This window comes from Glandiceps talaboti, chromosome 15, assembly GCF_964340395.1.
Source record: "Glandiceps talaboti chromosome 15, keGlaTala1.1, whole genome shotgun sequence".
Classification (NCBI taxonomy): Eukaryota; Metazoa; Hemichordata; class Enteropneusta; family Spengelidae; genus Glandiceps; species Glandiceps talaboti.
This window is the reverse complement of record NC_135563.1, coordinates 10241575-10259074: the sequence shown is the minus strand read 5'-3', so window position 1 is coordinate 10259074 and position 17500 is coordinate 10241575. Positions and strand designations below refer to the sequence as shown.

General features: G+C 34.8%; 1 protein-coding gene across 1 annotated transcript in view; it reads right to left on the bottom strand.

Annotated features, from left to right (window-relative positions):
- Positions 1–17395, bottom strand: part of LOC144446602 (putative G-protein coupled receptor No18) — a 69212-nt gene extending 51817 nt beyond the window's left edge. The window contains exon 1 of the mRNA XM_078136404.1: positions 17378–17395. The gene's annotated coding sequence lies outside the window, so the exon portion shown is untranslated. The remainder of the gene's footprint in view (positions 1–17377) is intronic.
- Between the last annotated feature and the right edge of the window lie 105 nt (positions 17396–17500).

Genomic DNA, 17500 nt, shown 5'->3' with positions numbered 1-17500 from the left:
TACCATGCCTACCATACATAACGATATTGATTTAGTTGGTTTTGACATGTTTTTTCTTCTCCTTATGTAAACGTTGGATTTAGTTTTTGTATTTACATTATACAAAACAAGTTGCATCACGTGAATATATACACGAGTAGAAATTTTAAATGCATTTTTTTCTATTTGCGACATATTCTACAATGTAGACAGGACGCTTACAAATAATTTGGTTTGTGTCCATTCGTCAAAATTACGACGCATATGAAACAAAAACAGTCTTCCAGTGTGATAGACTTAATAGCACATATCAGAAAAACATACACAAACGGAGGGTAGGTAAATAACATAAATTGTTGAATATTTTGCACCTGTGAATACTTGCATCGCTGAGCGCGCATACTGGTATTTACACTGCAGGGCAATGCCAGAAGCATTGTTATATACATGTATGCAAATGAGCGCGCGGTCGTTCCATGTACACGAAATCACGCAAATTCAGTTTTAGATCGGAAATTTGCTGTTCTGGACAAATATATGTAATAATAACAGAACCACACGACGCACGAACATTATTTTGTTGTTTTGTTTATCTGCTGCTCTGTAACCAGCATCACTCGTGAAAGCTCTGCGACAGAACACCATACGCTTTTACACTTACCTAACGCGACTACGAACACTAGCACGGAATTGTCTTTGAGAACTGTCATAGTTTTGAAGGTTGAATACTCATAAAAGTGTTAGATTACCTATATTAGGAGATTCACGTCATCGTATGTAAACATAGAGTGGCATTATACCTGATTCAACTTATGAGTGATAATAGGTTTTATACCAGCATATGATAACGCCAAAACTTCGTTTTCGACCTGGTTTTGTCTTTGATGGGACTTATTGACCTTGGCATTTAACATTTAACGAGCTGTGTAAGACAAATGGTCCAATTTATACAGTGACAGTTACTTCACATTCTCGTTCTACATTTACTGCAAGAGTCCGTGCTTGGGATACATATTACGTTGGCTGTAGAACTTGCCCCCTTTAATTAGCCAAGTTCAAGACCAAAACGCCATGACTGTATTTGCAATCTATAGTGAATGGGTCACAACTAATAGGGAACTTGCAATCCAGACTGAGCATGCTCAGATGCAAAGGACTATGGGATTATCTGTGGTTATCATAATACCTAATCTGGAGCGACTGATAAAATTAACCTCCCACAATTTTCAGGGTAACTATGAATTGATTATTTGTGGTTACAAACAAGTTATCAACACTGTTTACAATACTAATTGATTAGTATTTACTACCACATTTCCCATGCTGCAACATTCAACATTTCGGGTTTGCAAGTTCCCTATTAAGCAGTAGCTGATATTGTGTGACGTGGTATGGTATGGTATGGTGTGGTGTGGTGTGGTGTAGGTAGGAAGGTAGGTAGGTAGGTAGATAGGTAGGGAATCAGGTAGGTAGGTAAGTAGATATGTAGGTATTGTAGGAAAGTAGGTAGGTTGATTGGTTGGTTGGTTGGTTAGTTGGTGGGTAGATGGCTGGCTGGGAAGGTAGGTAAATGTAGGTAGATACATACATACTTGCGTAGGTAGGCACATTACGTTGGATAGATCAAAGGACGAGAGAAGAATTACAAATGACATTACCATGGGTTCCTGCCTGGCACATCTACTCTAACTAGTACTTGTTTGACCCTAGAACGTTGATGAAATATATTTCACTCACAAAGGCATAATTATTACGAACTAGATTCATCATAAAGCTACTTCCGTGCTATACATCATAAGCTACATACAATACAAAAGGGAACGACTATCACTGTGCAACGGAATGGAATGAATAATTTCCCATCAGACAACTTTTATTTTAGTGCGCATCATGAACAGAGAACGTCGATATGTATTATTTCATAATACAACTCTGAAAATTCTTTTTATATTTTGTGGCAGATTATCCTAGTATGTAATTTCCCACTTTTCTTTTGATAAGTCATCTTTTCTTGGATATGCTTCTAGATTTGTGGGAGTAATTTATCAGATAAAGACTGGATAATGTTTGAATGAAAGAATCAGAACCAATATGATGACACAATTACTCCATTACCACTGGACATGCATCCTGTGGGACAACTCTACCATTTAGGTGACGTGTCTCAGTACTATGTCTAGACTGCAAATGGAATATTAATTTCTTGATGTATAATGCTTATTACCCTCTGTATCATCAATTTACCTATTATATCATCACGTTGTCAAGATTTCCTCCATTTTTTTGATATTTTGAGTAACCGCCTACCAAATGTAAACAATTAAGGGATATTGAGGGGGGCCATCGATAAGAGAATCTGACGCAGAGCGAAGGTAATTTCTTCCTGTCGAGGTCACAACCCCCCCTCATAACGACAGTTCCTATGACTAGGTAAGATTAACGTTGCTGGATTAACCTGGGTAGGATTGTCATCTTGCCAGTTACCTTCATAATGGTGGCTTACACTCACTGCGATACGTCCAGAGTGGTGATGTCGTGTACAGAGTGTAAATCATTAATGAAAGAATGAAGAAATTGTGGGGTTTTTTTTAATATACTTATTTTAAAACATACACATGTCATCCCATTTGCTTCGATAGGAATGAGTAAAAAATCTTAGTAAAATATGATACCGTTTTTTTCTATTACGTTAGTTTATATTTCTTGTTGTACTGTAAATAAACACTGTATATGCATATTCCATCAATTTACAATTTCCTACGGTATACGTAAACATGAAATGTACGAAGGGATTAAAGTTACCATATGTCACTTATTTAATTTGGCAATACACGATGTTTATGAATATACAACAGATTGCTATACAATTATTACCTTAGTTACGATAACAGCACATGACGAAACCTGTTTAAGTAACATTTTCAAATGTTTATCGCCTGGAATATAGTTAGTAAATATTTTATGAGCACAATCGTTAGCGATATATGCCCATATCCATATTCACACAGACCATCCTGTGTTGATATTTGAGTTGTTACATTCCTAGGAGTATGTAAATAAGTGAAAATAAAATCAGCTCGGTATGGGTGTAATGGTATACATAATTATGGAATGCAGCACGGTTAAACCAAAGATAGCTAGTATTAACTTTTAACATTTTTTCTAGCCAGCGGCAGTACCAACTCATCAAAAATAGTAGTATGTTTACATTCAAAGTCGATAATGAGCTACGATAGTTTTGTAGCCAGTAAAATGGGCTAAGTAAGTTAATTTATAAAACAAATAGGATGAAGATATAATGGACATATCTTAAAAAGCTACGATGGATTTCATTTCCCTTGTGCAATCACCTTTGCTATAACTATGTTGAGATAATAAACGCTTTATCTAAATTGTCGATTATAATTAAGAGCACCATAAAACACCTAGTAAGTCTGTATTTAAAAATAACATGTTTACATTCAACACGGGACCATGTTGAACGCTGAAAAGCCTTCAAATTACATAATCGTCCACAAAGCACAGATACATGAAAAAGCCATTGCTGGTAGACAATTTGGTTTTGAATTATCTCCTTTTATACTCTTCCAAGAACTCATGGAATGTGTATGCAATTAACTGTTTTTTGATATAAAGCCTATCTGTCCATATTGCTGCAAAGCAAACAAAATCAAGAAGCGGTATTTTATGAGATCAAGAAGCGGTATTTTATGCAGTAAGTATTAGCGTTTGAGTTGGCCGTAGAGACATTTTTCCACAGAGAGTACTACGGTAAGATTCCAAATGTACCTGGAAGAGTCAAGTCAAAAGACGCCCACGTGAGTATTGAAAATACCAAGGCTTGGAGGTACACTTAATGTGATCATCTAATGAATTTTGCTTAAGAACAGAATACCTAGTATGCCTATTTCGGAACAAAAAGGATGATTTTTAAATCTTACTAGGCCAAGGGTTTAAATGGACTATCCCTTTGACTGGTTTTTGATAATCTATTTGAATCTTCAACGTCTACTGTTCGTGTGATTGATGGTTAATCAAACTTTGGTTTAATAACGATAACAACAACACCAAAACAACAACAACAACAACAACAACAATAACAACAACAAAATACAAATACAATAAATACAAGAACACTACTACTACTACTACTACTACTACTACTACTACTACTACTGGTGATGATGATGATGATGACGACGACGACAACGACGACGTCATGATGATCATGGTACTCATGATACTCACCCAAAAATACACCAACTCACTCACTCACTCACTCACTCACTCACTCACTCACTAAACTTTGAACAATTGTTTAATCATTTATCACTCAGGAGATTGAAACAATCGAATATTGAATCTTTCAGTGTATAATGAAACATGAAGCAAAGCTGTAATAATCACGTAACATAAGAGGTTGAATTCAGAACACACCGTGCCGTATCTCCGCTACCTAACGTAAACTCGTGTAAATTCAATCACGTGCATATCGTGAAACGTTATATAGGCAAGTGTAATCACAACCAGTAAATATTCTAGTTTTGAGTGGAATTTTATTGTGAAGGAAAAATGTATCACATTTTCAAGCAGCCATGCCATCCAAATACACTACACTCTAGATATGATAACGAACCACTGGACTAGCTCCCCGGAGACAATATCCGCGATCATTTTGTCTCAGGGTACTACAAAGTCACGCGTCGCTCTCTTATACATGTTCTCGTCAAAAATGCAACTCACGAAGCTGTGCCAATCTAACGCTTCCGTATTTTTTGTTTCTATCAGACACGAATAGAACTGTTACAAATGTACGGCCTTTGCTACGACAAATGGGGAGGTGGCGAGCATGCATGCTAAGAACTTCACAATTGTCTCTCCAATTTTACATCGTTGACCCTGTTGCATCTTCGGGTAGATGACGTCTTTGTCGATATACAGCAAGTGTTCACGACCCTTTTGAACCTGTTACTCGTTGAAAATTGGTTTCTAGACATTTTTTATGGATTTCTAGTTCAGGTTTGCGGTGTATCATTTGTAGGAATGATGGAATCGAGAATTTACAATTTTAAGAATATCCTACCTTATAATAAGAGTTTCTTGAAGCATGATGATACTGCTGTAGAACGGATTCAGGTTGAATCCTTGTGTAACGTATTACCTGCTCGTGTACATCTTGTCTTAGCGTGTGTACTGGTATTTTCATCACGCAATATACTGTGATTAATAGCTGAAGATTTTGTGTAATTGGTTTTGAGGTCAGGTAACATCTGTGATTTTTAGAAGTATAATGCAAAGCACTTAATTTAAATGGCTATACTTTTCTATAACGAGTCTTGGGTGCGTGTACAATCCATTTGTTACTAATGAATAAACCTTAAGATTTCAATTTGTAAATTATACCTCTGACTTCATAGACCATATTATGTATGTATAGATTGGGAGTAGATTGGTTAACACTTGTCTGAGTATTGGGTGACGAGTGGCATTGTTACGAATTTTGCTTTAACTCATATAGTAAGGTATGTTTAAACATGAAATGTGTACGCATCTGGATTTCTGAAGTGTTGAGAAGCTGTTTGAAAAAGGTCAGAAAGGACACATCTGTCGTCAATTGACGTCACAGCATTAGTAGATAGAATAATGGTAGACCTATTCCTATCATATTTAGATCATCAAAATTGATAAACGGTGATCAGACTATTTAGCAGAAAATGCCGTAAGTGTGGCCTACATTTTCTCTGTCTTTGATATAAGGAAAAGGGGTCTTCAGTGCAGTGGCTCTTAATCTGACATGCATGGTGATGTGGAAAATTTCGGTGGCTAATTGCAAAATACGCAAGCGCCTTTCTCACCAAGAGGCAAATTTTCGAATCGCCAATTTCGACTTTTATTTAGTAGCTACTGCGTAAGTGCATTTGCGTTTCCCTTCATTTGACGCACAAGTAGTCGAATGGATGCCCTGCTCAATAAAAAAATACCGATAACCTAAGAACGTACGAATGTTTCAGAAGGACGAAATCTCATACCGACGTAAACAGCGTAATAATCGCATGTAACGCACCACAGGCTCACCGTTATTCTGATGCAATGTGCGTAAGATGATGATGGGTGAGCTCTGCCCTGCTCGTAAGTAGACCGTGTTTATGAGGTTATGATCTTCGGCAAAATCTGATACCCTCATAATCCATGAATCACCGATGAAATCCTTCGTCATCAAAGACCTACTTTGGTGCACTTGTTAACTGAAGACCCTAACGATATAAATATAGATGACATGATAGAAATATCATGTTGCCTCATACAAGCACTGGGAGAGCTAGACTATGTTAATCCCTATTAAAAACGTGTATCAGATTGATTGACAAATGAGGTATTTATGTTAACAACCCTTTGACGGACAGATTTCAAAAAAAAATAAAATCGATGTGCTATGCAAAAAGCCTAGGAGACTTATCAATAGGTAGTAATGCGTAGTATCCCATTGTAAATCATCATATTACTTACACTTATATAGAATGGTATTTGAAGGACTGCACTTGTCATTTATTTGACATGCTAAAATTATGTATAAAGTACATAAAAAATGAAATAGCACTGTCCTCCACACATAAAATATACATTTTATGTAGCCATGAAATAGGCCTACATGTGTGCATAAATTAAAATACCAAAATCAGGATTTCCAAATATCACAGCGTAACAATTTGAAATATATTATAACTAGGTGTATGTGGCATTTACGACATTTCAAGTAATAAAATAAAATTTATTATTGTAAAAAAAAAATTATTACCCACGCTAAATGAAAATAAAAAAATAATGAAATGATTTATAAAGTAATAAAGCAAATTGATATGTTCTAATATTGAGATAAGAAATGGGGTATTTTCAAACAGGCCATAAAAATACAAAAGAATCTGCTCGTAAATTTTTACCATTAAGGTATGCTATGTGATCCATTGTACACGTTACGTATATTTAATCCTTTCATTTACATGACAGGGTTGACTGTAGAATTAGAATTTCTTTATCAAACGTCAGAATATTTCATATAGTCGTCAAATATTACAAAGATATGGTTAGATGTTGCCGGTTAGACCTAATTTTAAAAAGGTGCGTGGTTCAAATTACACTCAATTTTAGAATAGGTGGGGTAGATAGATTCTTTATTTTATTTTATTATATTTTGTTTTCATGTGTGAGTGTCTAGTACAGGTTTTCCATTGTTTTCAAAATGGTCTCTGTTTTTAATTTCTTCCTATCAGATGTACAGCCATTACAGATTAGAAGAACAGTTTTATATTGTCTTTTTAGGTTGATGTCAGTTTCCACATCCACTAATTCTCGTGACACTTCACAAATGTTGCGATTTTACTTTTTTTTCTCGAATACGTAAACAAACGTTTAGGGTTGGCAGTGAAAAACTAGATGGGGCCGGGTAACAGGAACCAAACAATTATTTTCTTTTAGGCTTCAACTTAGGCCGTATTCGTATTCTGTGGAATATATCTGATTTCAACTGTTACATGAGGACGGTTGTAAGCAAATAAACGGGGAAAAGTGAACAAATATGCCGCCTAAAGTAACCAAGGAAACCAAGTCCACAAAATCTACCCTAGCATATTCTGGGATACATTGTTCACACATGTTTGTCTATTTAACGTAAGCATGTGACTTCGATGTTAACGCTATATACAGATTCTTCATAAATGTAGATTAAATCGGATGTAAAATAAAAAAAAATATGTTTCCGTTAACCCGACTGACCCTAGTTTTAGCCCCCGACCTTAAATACTTGCATGCAAAAAGGTAAAATGAAAACAGTTTACTTCTATATCCGTGTACACTTTCATGCCTCTGTGGGTCGCTAACCGTAATTCCAGCTAGAGACCATGTCTTTTTAGACTGTAACAGCACAGTCTGCATAGCGTAATCGTCTACTTAACTTATTATTAGTTGCCTGCAGTTACTTCTTGTACACCTCATCAAACTCTCACGGAAGTATTGTGATCGACGAGTATCTTATACTAGGTTCGAAGTTAAGTAATTTTTGGAAAAATAAGTTATAAAATAAAATTCCGACCTACCTATCCTATGTTATGAGGTCATGTTATTGGAAACAATTTTTTTTAGTTTGCCTTAGCACTGACTGCCGATACCTTATTACGATACCTGAATTAATATTAATGTTTTGTCAATTAATGTTAATATGGCAGACATCATTTAAAGATGTAACTGACAAAGTGAAGACATGAACGTCTATAAGAACCCCCACAATGTTTGTTGTCAGCGTTCGTATTCTGTGGAATATATCTGATTTCAACTGTTACATGGGGACGGTTGTAAGCAAATAAACGGGGAAAAGTGAACAAATATGCCACCTATAAAGTAACCAAGGAAACCAAGTCCACAAACCCTACCCTAGCATATTTTGGGAAACATTTTTCACACCTGTTTGTCTATTTAACGTAAAGCATGTGATTTCGATGTTAACGCTATATACAGATTCTTCATAAATGTAGATTACATCTGGTGTAAAGAAAAAAGAAAAAAAGCAGTACCATGGCGACAATCTCTTATTCCCATGAAATGTATCCTTGGATATGTAGCTTGAAGATTAAGATTAGCGGAGCCCTTTAAAAGTGTATATTTGGATATATTGTCCATTTAGCTGTACAAAGGGCATATGGCCATTATTGATAAAGGCAGGGCTAACCAATTATCAATGTTTCCGTTCATGTTCATAGAAATGGCAAGATATATCACTATCATATAAAAATCTCTGATATCATTGAATAAGCGCTAATGGAAAGATCGAATACATTTTGCGTTGGACCCATGATCTATACGTATATTGCCATGACGACCATGTCATCATTTTCTGAAAATCCAATAGTTTAAAATCCATACAACTTAAATCATTTCTGCCCCGATGAAAAAATCACCGCCTTGTGATTGAAAGTCAAGTTCAAGAGTCATTGTTACTGTAAATATACTAAATGTAGTTAATATATCAATAGTCCATAGTTGATTTGTAACAAGCTTAGTACCCAACACAGTACTAATACCATTATAAACCGGCAGTGAAACCAAATAAACATCGTTCTATTAATATTCCCTAGTGAAAGTATTTATAGCCGTACATAAAGTAGTAAAAATCCCCCTTTTCCGACAGACCCAGCTTTATGGTAAATTTTACTATCTTTGAAATGATAACAGCTGTTATAAAGTGGGCGAACAGGGTCACATTATTTCGCATTTGATTATTGAGCCCACACAGCTTCACAAACTCACTTGCCGTTTGGAATAACCTTTAGTGCATTATTTGACTAAAACGGAGATTTCAACTTTATGGTTAAAATTCACCACAAACTGTATACATTTTGTACTATGATTCTAGAGAGATTTAACAGTTGGAAATTGTTCCCTGGTCCATAACAATAAACGTTCATTATTACAGCATCACAATTTGAAAGTAGAATAAGTACTAATACGTTTCATTATCGTCTATGATTTGGTGTCTTACAATTGTTACCGTCGAGGCTCATTCTAAACCACCCGGGGTGTTATGCTTTTGAGCCGATGTCGGTTCTTAGAAGCAACGTGATATTAAATGTCGTGTAGGTTTTATTAAGTGCTATGCCATGCAATACAAGATACAAGATGTTCCCTTCTTAGCTTCAGTTGTTGTGTATTATTTATTTAACTTTGACACTAGTCAAGCAGTCCACACAGGTGACGAACGCCTAAAAACGTGGACTCCGATCCCAAAACAAATATACATAGAAATAAAAGACAACCGGCAAAAAAGTAACAATACAAGATAAATGGAAACACCAACAATTACATTTAAACGACATTTTGTACCATGACACACTGACACCCAGGTACAGGAATTTTCATGATCAAACTTGTTCATGATTATAGCTCACGGTAATGGTTTGCAACCTGAGTATTAAAATTGGTCAAATGCTCGTTTTTAATGACAAGTGAAATATCACTGTTTACATATTTACCATTCAAGTGAAATACCAAACGACAAGGAGTTCCAATTAGAATAAATTCTGTGAAAAGTAGAATATCTAAAATATTCAGTTTTTAAAAACAAAGAACTTTCAATGTTCGGATGTCACTGTGCCTAAAAGAAATATAATGATTTATGTTGACATCAATATTTACAATTCAAACTATTTACAATAAACATGACATCAACCAGTTCCCTTCTGTAAGAAAGTGGAAGCAGATGCCAGCTTAGGAGATGATCTTTAGATGTGATATGATCACTAATATAATTGCCTAAGATATATTTATGTTTACATGACAACCACAGTAAAACTGTTATATGCCTTTCCCTTCACTAATATATAGTCCATGAGCCAGATAAGGTGATTGGTACCAAAAAGTGGTACCAAACGATATTTTCACCAGTGATGTATAATGCTATTCTAATATCAAAAATGCTTGGTGGACATTCCAAATGAGTTTCTTTTGGAAATTATACGACTTTTTAATATTATGCATAAATACAGCACAGTGATTAAAATTCCAACTCTATATTCTAGGTCCTTGGCTCTACCACTAATACTTAGGTAGTTTTTTTTCTGATTATTTCCTACACTAATAAGAATTACTCTTTGTCTAGTACGGATTTTTACGACATATTAGTACTGATATCGCGTTATTGGTGAATAATCGTTATTTTCGAAAGTGAATGGTGAATGCTTAAACTTAAATGCGTGAATCGTGAATAACAAAGCTCTGTGGGAATGTAAATTGTGAAATTAACCTCGACTTAAAACCATGCAATCGATAGCTCAATGGTAGGTTCAACAGGGCACTCACCGGTACATTACGCAACAAATCAGAAAAGTCTATTCTTTTCATTAAACTTTGTTACATTGTATAATCAATGGATATTATACCTGTCAGTCAAATATTGCCGACTAAAGACGTTAAAAATCAATATCATATTCGTTTTTATGTGTTTACACGATATAATAAACCGACATAGACCAATAAAATATATATGTTTTTTTCTGTTTACATGGAAACCTCTAGACTTGCACAAGTCCCTAGATAGATTTTTGTGCCTGTATTTCAGTTTTAGTTTTTCGAATAAAACGTTAACAAATCAACAATATCATATTCATTTTAATGTATTTTTATGTGTTTAAAAAAAGATATAGTAAACCGACTGACGATCATTTTTCACCATTTACACGAAAACACGTACACTGGCACAGAGATCTTTGGGTTGTTATTCAGTTTGAACACTTTTGTAAAGGAAAATGTTCCCATTAAAAACATTCCCAGTTACTAGCTTTAGTAGTCTCACAAGGCTGTTCACAACTTGAATGACTCACTCGGGTCACTATTTCACACAAAAGAATACACTTGTGTTAAAGAAAATATTGAAGTCACCAATGGGATCATTCCTGACGTCGAATTTGTACGTTTTTGAATTTGTTGCGTTTTCGGTCATTTACAAGACTCCGCATTATATCTCAGTCATAATTTAATTTAATTTAATTATTTCAATGTTTTAAGAATGTTGGATTACATAAACTGTTTCAAATTTGAATTGTCATCCCCAAATCACCATCAGATTATTGATTTTTTTTATTATGTGTTATGTAAATTTAAATGAAGATTACTACTAGAAAGCTACCAAACAAAGATGTCCACCAAGCATTTTTGAAATCTAGAGAAAAATTGGTTTTAGAAAAGTAATGTTTCATATGGTACCCCATTTTGGTACCAATTGGCTAAAAATCAGGGTCTGGCTCATAGACTAATATGGGAATGCAAAACAATATGAAAAACCATTCCTATAAATATAATGTTATTTTGATGGGTAAACTTGAAAAGCAAACGGACAGTCTTGCTACTGCATAATCCTTCTGTATGCTTGTTCTACAAAAAAAGCACTATTTCAAAACTCCGAATTGACAATGTTGGTGGCATTGACATATAAGATAAAAAAAGTGACTCACAACACCCCCGTTTTAAGTATAATCAAGCGGTGATATAATTGTGTAGTCTATCATACCGTGCGAATACTGTACAAGCGAAAAGATAACTGTCGACAGTAAAAGAGAGTATATGTCTATTGTATACTATTATGAAATCAATACAACCGTTACGGTAACTATAAGCATTTTGTAACATTGTTCACAAAAGGTAGTTTTAACCTGCTGTTAATGCAATAAATTATTGACAGTAATAAAAGTCAGAAGTAGTAATTATAAATTATAACAAGACATAAATTCTGGTTTATTGATTTTGGCTGATATTGGAGAGACTTATTGATATGCCACTGCTAAAATAGCAGTGATCAAACAATCAATCAAGACAATCAGTCAATTCATATAGATGTCACTTGATTGATTGATTGATTGATTGATTGATTGATTGATTGATTGATTGATTGATTGATTGATTGATTGATTGATTGATTGATTGATTGATTGATTGATTGATCGATCGATCGATCGTTTGGTAAGTACGTCGTGTGACGTTTATCTTAGTGAATATCAAATTTATATTTTTTTCACAAAATAGGATGGCTGACCCCCACATCCAAAACACATATATATGAAATAAGTTATCCCAGTAAAGTACGAAACGGTTAGTGCAGCAAAGTTGTATTAGTATTGCTATTAGTTTATTTTTAAAACATCAATATAAATTCCTTGTTAGTTGTACATAGAATTAGATTTTATAGGGTGAGTTTTAAGAGCAAAAATGGTATGTCAAAATTGTCGTCCTGTCCATTGCAATCTGATCAATGAACTGTTATTGCGTGTCGAGTTGTCTTGATGTCGTCGTGACATTCTCGACATTTACGCTAAATTAAGCTATTAGGTAGCTTTCTTTATTAATAACATGTTATGTTATCTTCGACATTTTTAGAGGTTATCATGTCGATAAAATTGCAGAATTTTCCCGATATCAATTTTCTGTCGACGTCTTTCACATACTTTATAATTATTTGCGCTCCATTTTTATATACCTAAGCAAATTTCTCCTGGACCAGTACATTTATTAGCAATGCGTACCCACTGATTGAAAGTTTAGTTCATTGCATGATTGATAACTTAACAATTCCCTGTATAGCTAGCTCCTTACGTAGACATGATAGACATTCAATAAATGTTTCAATGTACATTAATCTTTCGCAAAGGGTAAAAAAACCTATTTGTAGTCGAGTATCAGACACGTAAGCTATTACGACACGGGCACTCGAGGTAGTACCACCTGCTAATGCATTAAAGAAAGGGTGAATCATTTTTCATAATTTGACAATTTCTAGCAGACTATAACGTTATATGTACTGACTTCATTTTGCGGGGAAAAAGCTTGAATACATATACTATTTCATGTGAAAATCTATCATGAACAATTCATCATGTATGATCATAGGCCACATTTGCATAGCTGGTAACCTAAAATTATTTTCACCATAGACGTCTACACTTCTCCGACGTCTATATGCTTATACATATGATTACTTGTGTATGACTAATGAATGATATATGGTATATATTGAAAAATGATAACATATTTCACTAGTTCGTTTAACTCTAACACAACCTGTTCAGCCACTAATTATCATATGATTTACGACATTTATGTTATCGAAACGTTTATTAACTTACGCTAAACAAACAAAAAATGGCAATAGACCGTTTGAATATAATCTGATGAGACCAAAGGCATCAATGGACGGGAAGTTGATCAATGTCAATCTGACTTGTTCACATCCATACAATCCTATGACATATCTGAAATGTTTACTCAATTCATTAAATTCTTACACCAGATAAGCAATATAAATTAAATACCTAGGAGTACGTATAAAGAGCTCCAATGATAAATAAACCTTCCATACGCTTAGGGAAAAAAAATGAAATATTAGCTATATTGTGTGTATTGCTTAATGAGATAAAGCCATTTTGAAACGCGATAATGGATGATGGGGCTATTGAGGAACCAACAAAACTATTCTTTTACTAACAAATGAAAGTTTGACAAACCAGATTGACATCGATCATTGAAGAGGCCTACTTAATCATGATCACGGATCATGGTTTTAATTATTCTCCAACGCGGGCTTCATGAAAATCTAAATGCTAGGCTTGTTATCAACATGTCTTATAATTCACTGAGTTGAAAAGGTCATATTTCATCAGAGAAGGGAGCATGTAAGGAAGTATACAAGATTTGAACAAACCGGGTTCACACATCAACAATATAGGCAGTCAATAAATATTTGTACGTAACATCAACATCAAATGTAAAGACACAATATCTTATGTCGACGGATATGTCTCGCAATATATTACAACAACCTTTTTTATTATAAAGTAGTAATCCATTTCAACGATTAGTATATTGCCTCAATTCATCTTATAATGAGTCACGCACGAATGAATGTACATACTACTACTAGATTGGTACGTGACCTAGTTGCTACCATTGTAAACCGATACATTTTGGTGATAGCAACATTTAATTAGTTTTTCTTAAATAGTGGTCTATGCATAATTAATGTTAACAGATATTTTCCTTTTCGTTATCGTCACTAATAATTGTACCATACAATTAAACACAATACAGTTTTAAAAAAATGAGTGTGCGCGGCTATATCTAAGAGTTTGCCGTAGGATAGATGGAAGAAAACTGGGTTATATATGAATGGAGTCTTGATGGGTCGTCAAATATATATATATATATATATATATATATATATATATATATATATATATATATATATATATATATATATATATATATATATATATATATATATATATATATATATATATATATATATATTATAAATGCATTTTAGTCTTTTCTAATTTCAGAGTGTCTGTACCTTGGGTAATACTGTAGACATATATAACTAAGACAAACGCCGACATATGTTTTGACAAGTAAAATTTGCATTATATCTCACTCCATCAACGTAATTAAAATATAGAAAATTCTTTCTGACCCTGAGGGCCCGGTTTGGATTTGGAATACAACTTAGTTCGGAAAAGAAAGTATTTCTCTTGCAGAGCTATAGAAAAAGTCGGTCCAGGACAAAAGAATGATCGTACGTTATCCTTATGACGTCACTGATATGGTAACAATAATGGGAGAACCTGGGATTGAATGCATGCTGGATCTTTGATGTCGCATACCCATAACTCGACTGAAATACTGTAATTTTCTACTGTGATAAGAATGTGTGTGTGCTAAGACTGTAGACTACACTTTTGAAAGTAAACTATGTATGGTAACATTATCGGTAGTGGCTATAGCAATATTTAACTAGATTCCTATTTCATTTTGAAATAATTGGATACGTAGATCGTATACAGGTAATGTTTTCTGTTTATTCATGACTTAAACATTTTCTTTTTGAGTTATGTTGTACTATTTGTCTGCTTGACTGGGTATGACATTCAAGACCCATCACATAGTCCAACATCAAATCAGTAACGGGTTTGTTGAAACCCCCCAAATATCCAAAACAGGCAATAAAGTAATACAATGAGCCACATCAATCGTTTCCACTGTCCCTGCCGCCTTCTCATTGTCTACATAAAGCGTTCATGTTGGTGAACTATTGTTTTAACCCCAGGGAGGTGTCAACACTAAAGCGTCAAATTCTTAGAGGTTTTCACCATGTGTTTTCTATGTATGATGTTGAAAACAGGTGGCGTGCCACGACTATCTGTTCATATATATGAGCCTGTCGAACGTCTAGTGCGATTGTCATCTTTTTGTGTGTGTTTTTTGCTCTAATTTAGGTCGGCATTGACATTAAATTAAGCGGCTAAACAGTATCATTAAGAATATGGATAGGAAGATTTCGAAAGATAACAGTCATTTCCCTTATTTCTCGTCCCTACTGCAATGTGATACAAAAAGTGATTATCAAATTTGACGATACGTGTCTGATCTTGACGCCCATAGTACATCTACCGTCTTGCGAACTGTTAACAGCGATTCTTTAGCATGAATCCTGCCAGGCTAACATCTGTTTGTCCGTCATTTGTGTTATCATTTCAGTAAGTGTACAGTGATTATACATACCTTGGGTCATGTATCTCCCGAGTGACATTATAGCCCCCACTGTGCACCCTACGTGTTTCACGTTAATCAGTGTGACATCTTCAACCTGGCCCACATCAGTAATCATATGTAATTTTCATCGAAACAATAACAAGGTTAAAAAAAACACTCTTTTTTTTCATATAAACTATTGCGGTGTTCACAGGGGGATACATGATTAAATACAACCATTGCGCTTATATTTGTTATCTAATATGATGTACATGATGACATTTAGTATGTGCGGAAGCTAGGATTATCACAGCGGGGAATGAAACAATTTTTTAATATGTCACATATTACCTCTCCATCAGGTTGGCTGACTAAACTGGCCACATTTGTGCACTTCTCAACCACATTCATACAAATTACTTAGCGTAAGCTTACAACATGTATATGTGTACAGAATGGCCTTATAATGAGCCACGCCAATCATATTGGAAGGCAATACAATTCTGCAATTACCCATGTAGGGAGGAGTAAAAAGCGGCCATTACGAACGACATATTACTAGTTCAGGCATATGTTATTACTAATTGAGGCAGTAAACGCGAGTTAAATCCACCTAAAATAAGCCTGCCGAAGGTTCACTATACAAAACCCTGGGTTGACGTTCTCTGCGTGTGTACACGCCGTCACGACGATATATTGCCTATGATGTCCACCGAAGCTACTTTGTTCCATAGTTTAAACTGTGTCGAAATTATAGTAGAAAATGGGTCTATCGACATTTTGACGAACAAACGAGCGACACTATAATGACTTTAAAGTCAAAGTTCCTGAACAAATTGAGTTAAGCTTAGTTTACACGCATAAGCTTTGTCGCTCAACTGTTTACGCTCAACGCCGGGTATGGAACTGGAGTGATTACCCGAACATACGTTGGTCTAATGCAACTGCAGCTGTGGTCGAATGTCTGTACGTACATGAAATAACAGCCAGGCGTCCTTAATGGATAGTGGTAGTTATAACACTAATTGATCTAAACTGTTGTGTGACACGCACACACAGTTGGAACATGCCCTTGCAATGCATTCTTTCAAAACGACAACAACAAAGTGTGCAGGTTTTTGATGTAAACGTCACTCTTGGGTTGGAAATTCGTCAATAAACCACCCATTAGCATATTCGGTAAGCTTACCCCACTACCCGAAATGACAAATACAATCCTTTCTTTTAACTAGGAAGCGCTTTCACTGTGTACCACAAACACAGAACGATATTGTCGTCAAAAGTTATATCTAGCTATCTATACAAATCTAGGAGTGGCGGTTATCACAGTGCTTACCTTTCTCCGTGCTTGACTCATCTACTTCGTTGAGCCTAGATTATCCTACGGACGTACGTTTTTATACACACTAGTGTATTCAGAACGCATGCGCAGGTTTTACAACATTTAAAATTGAATTGT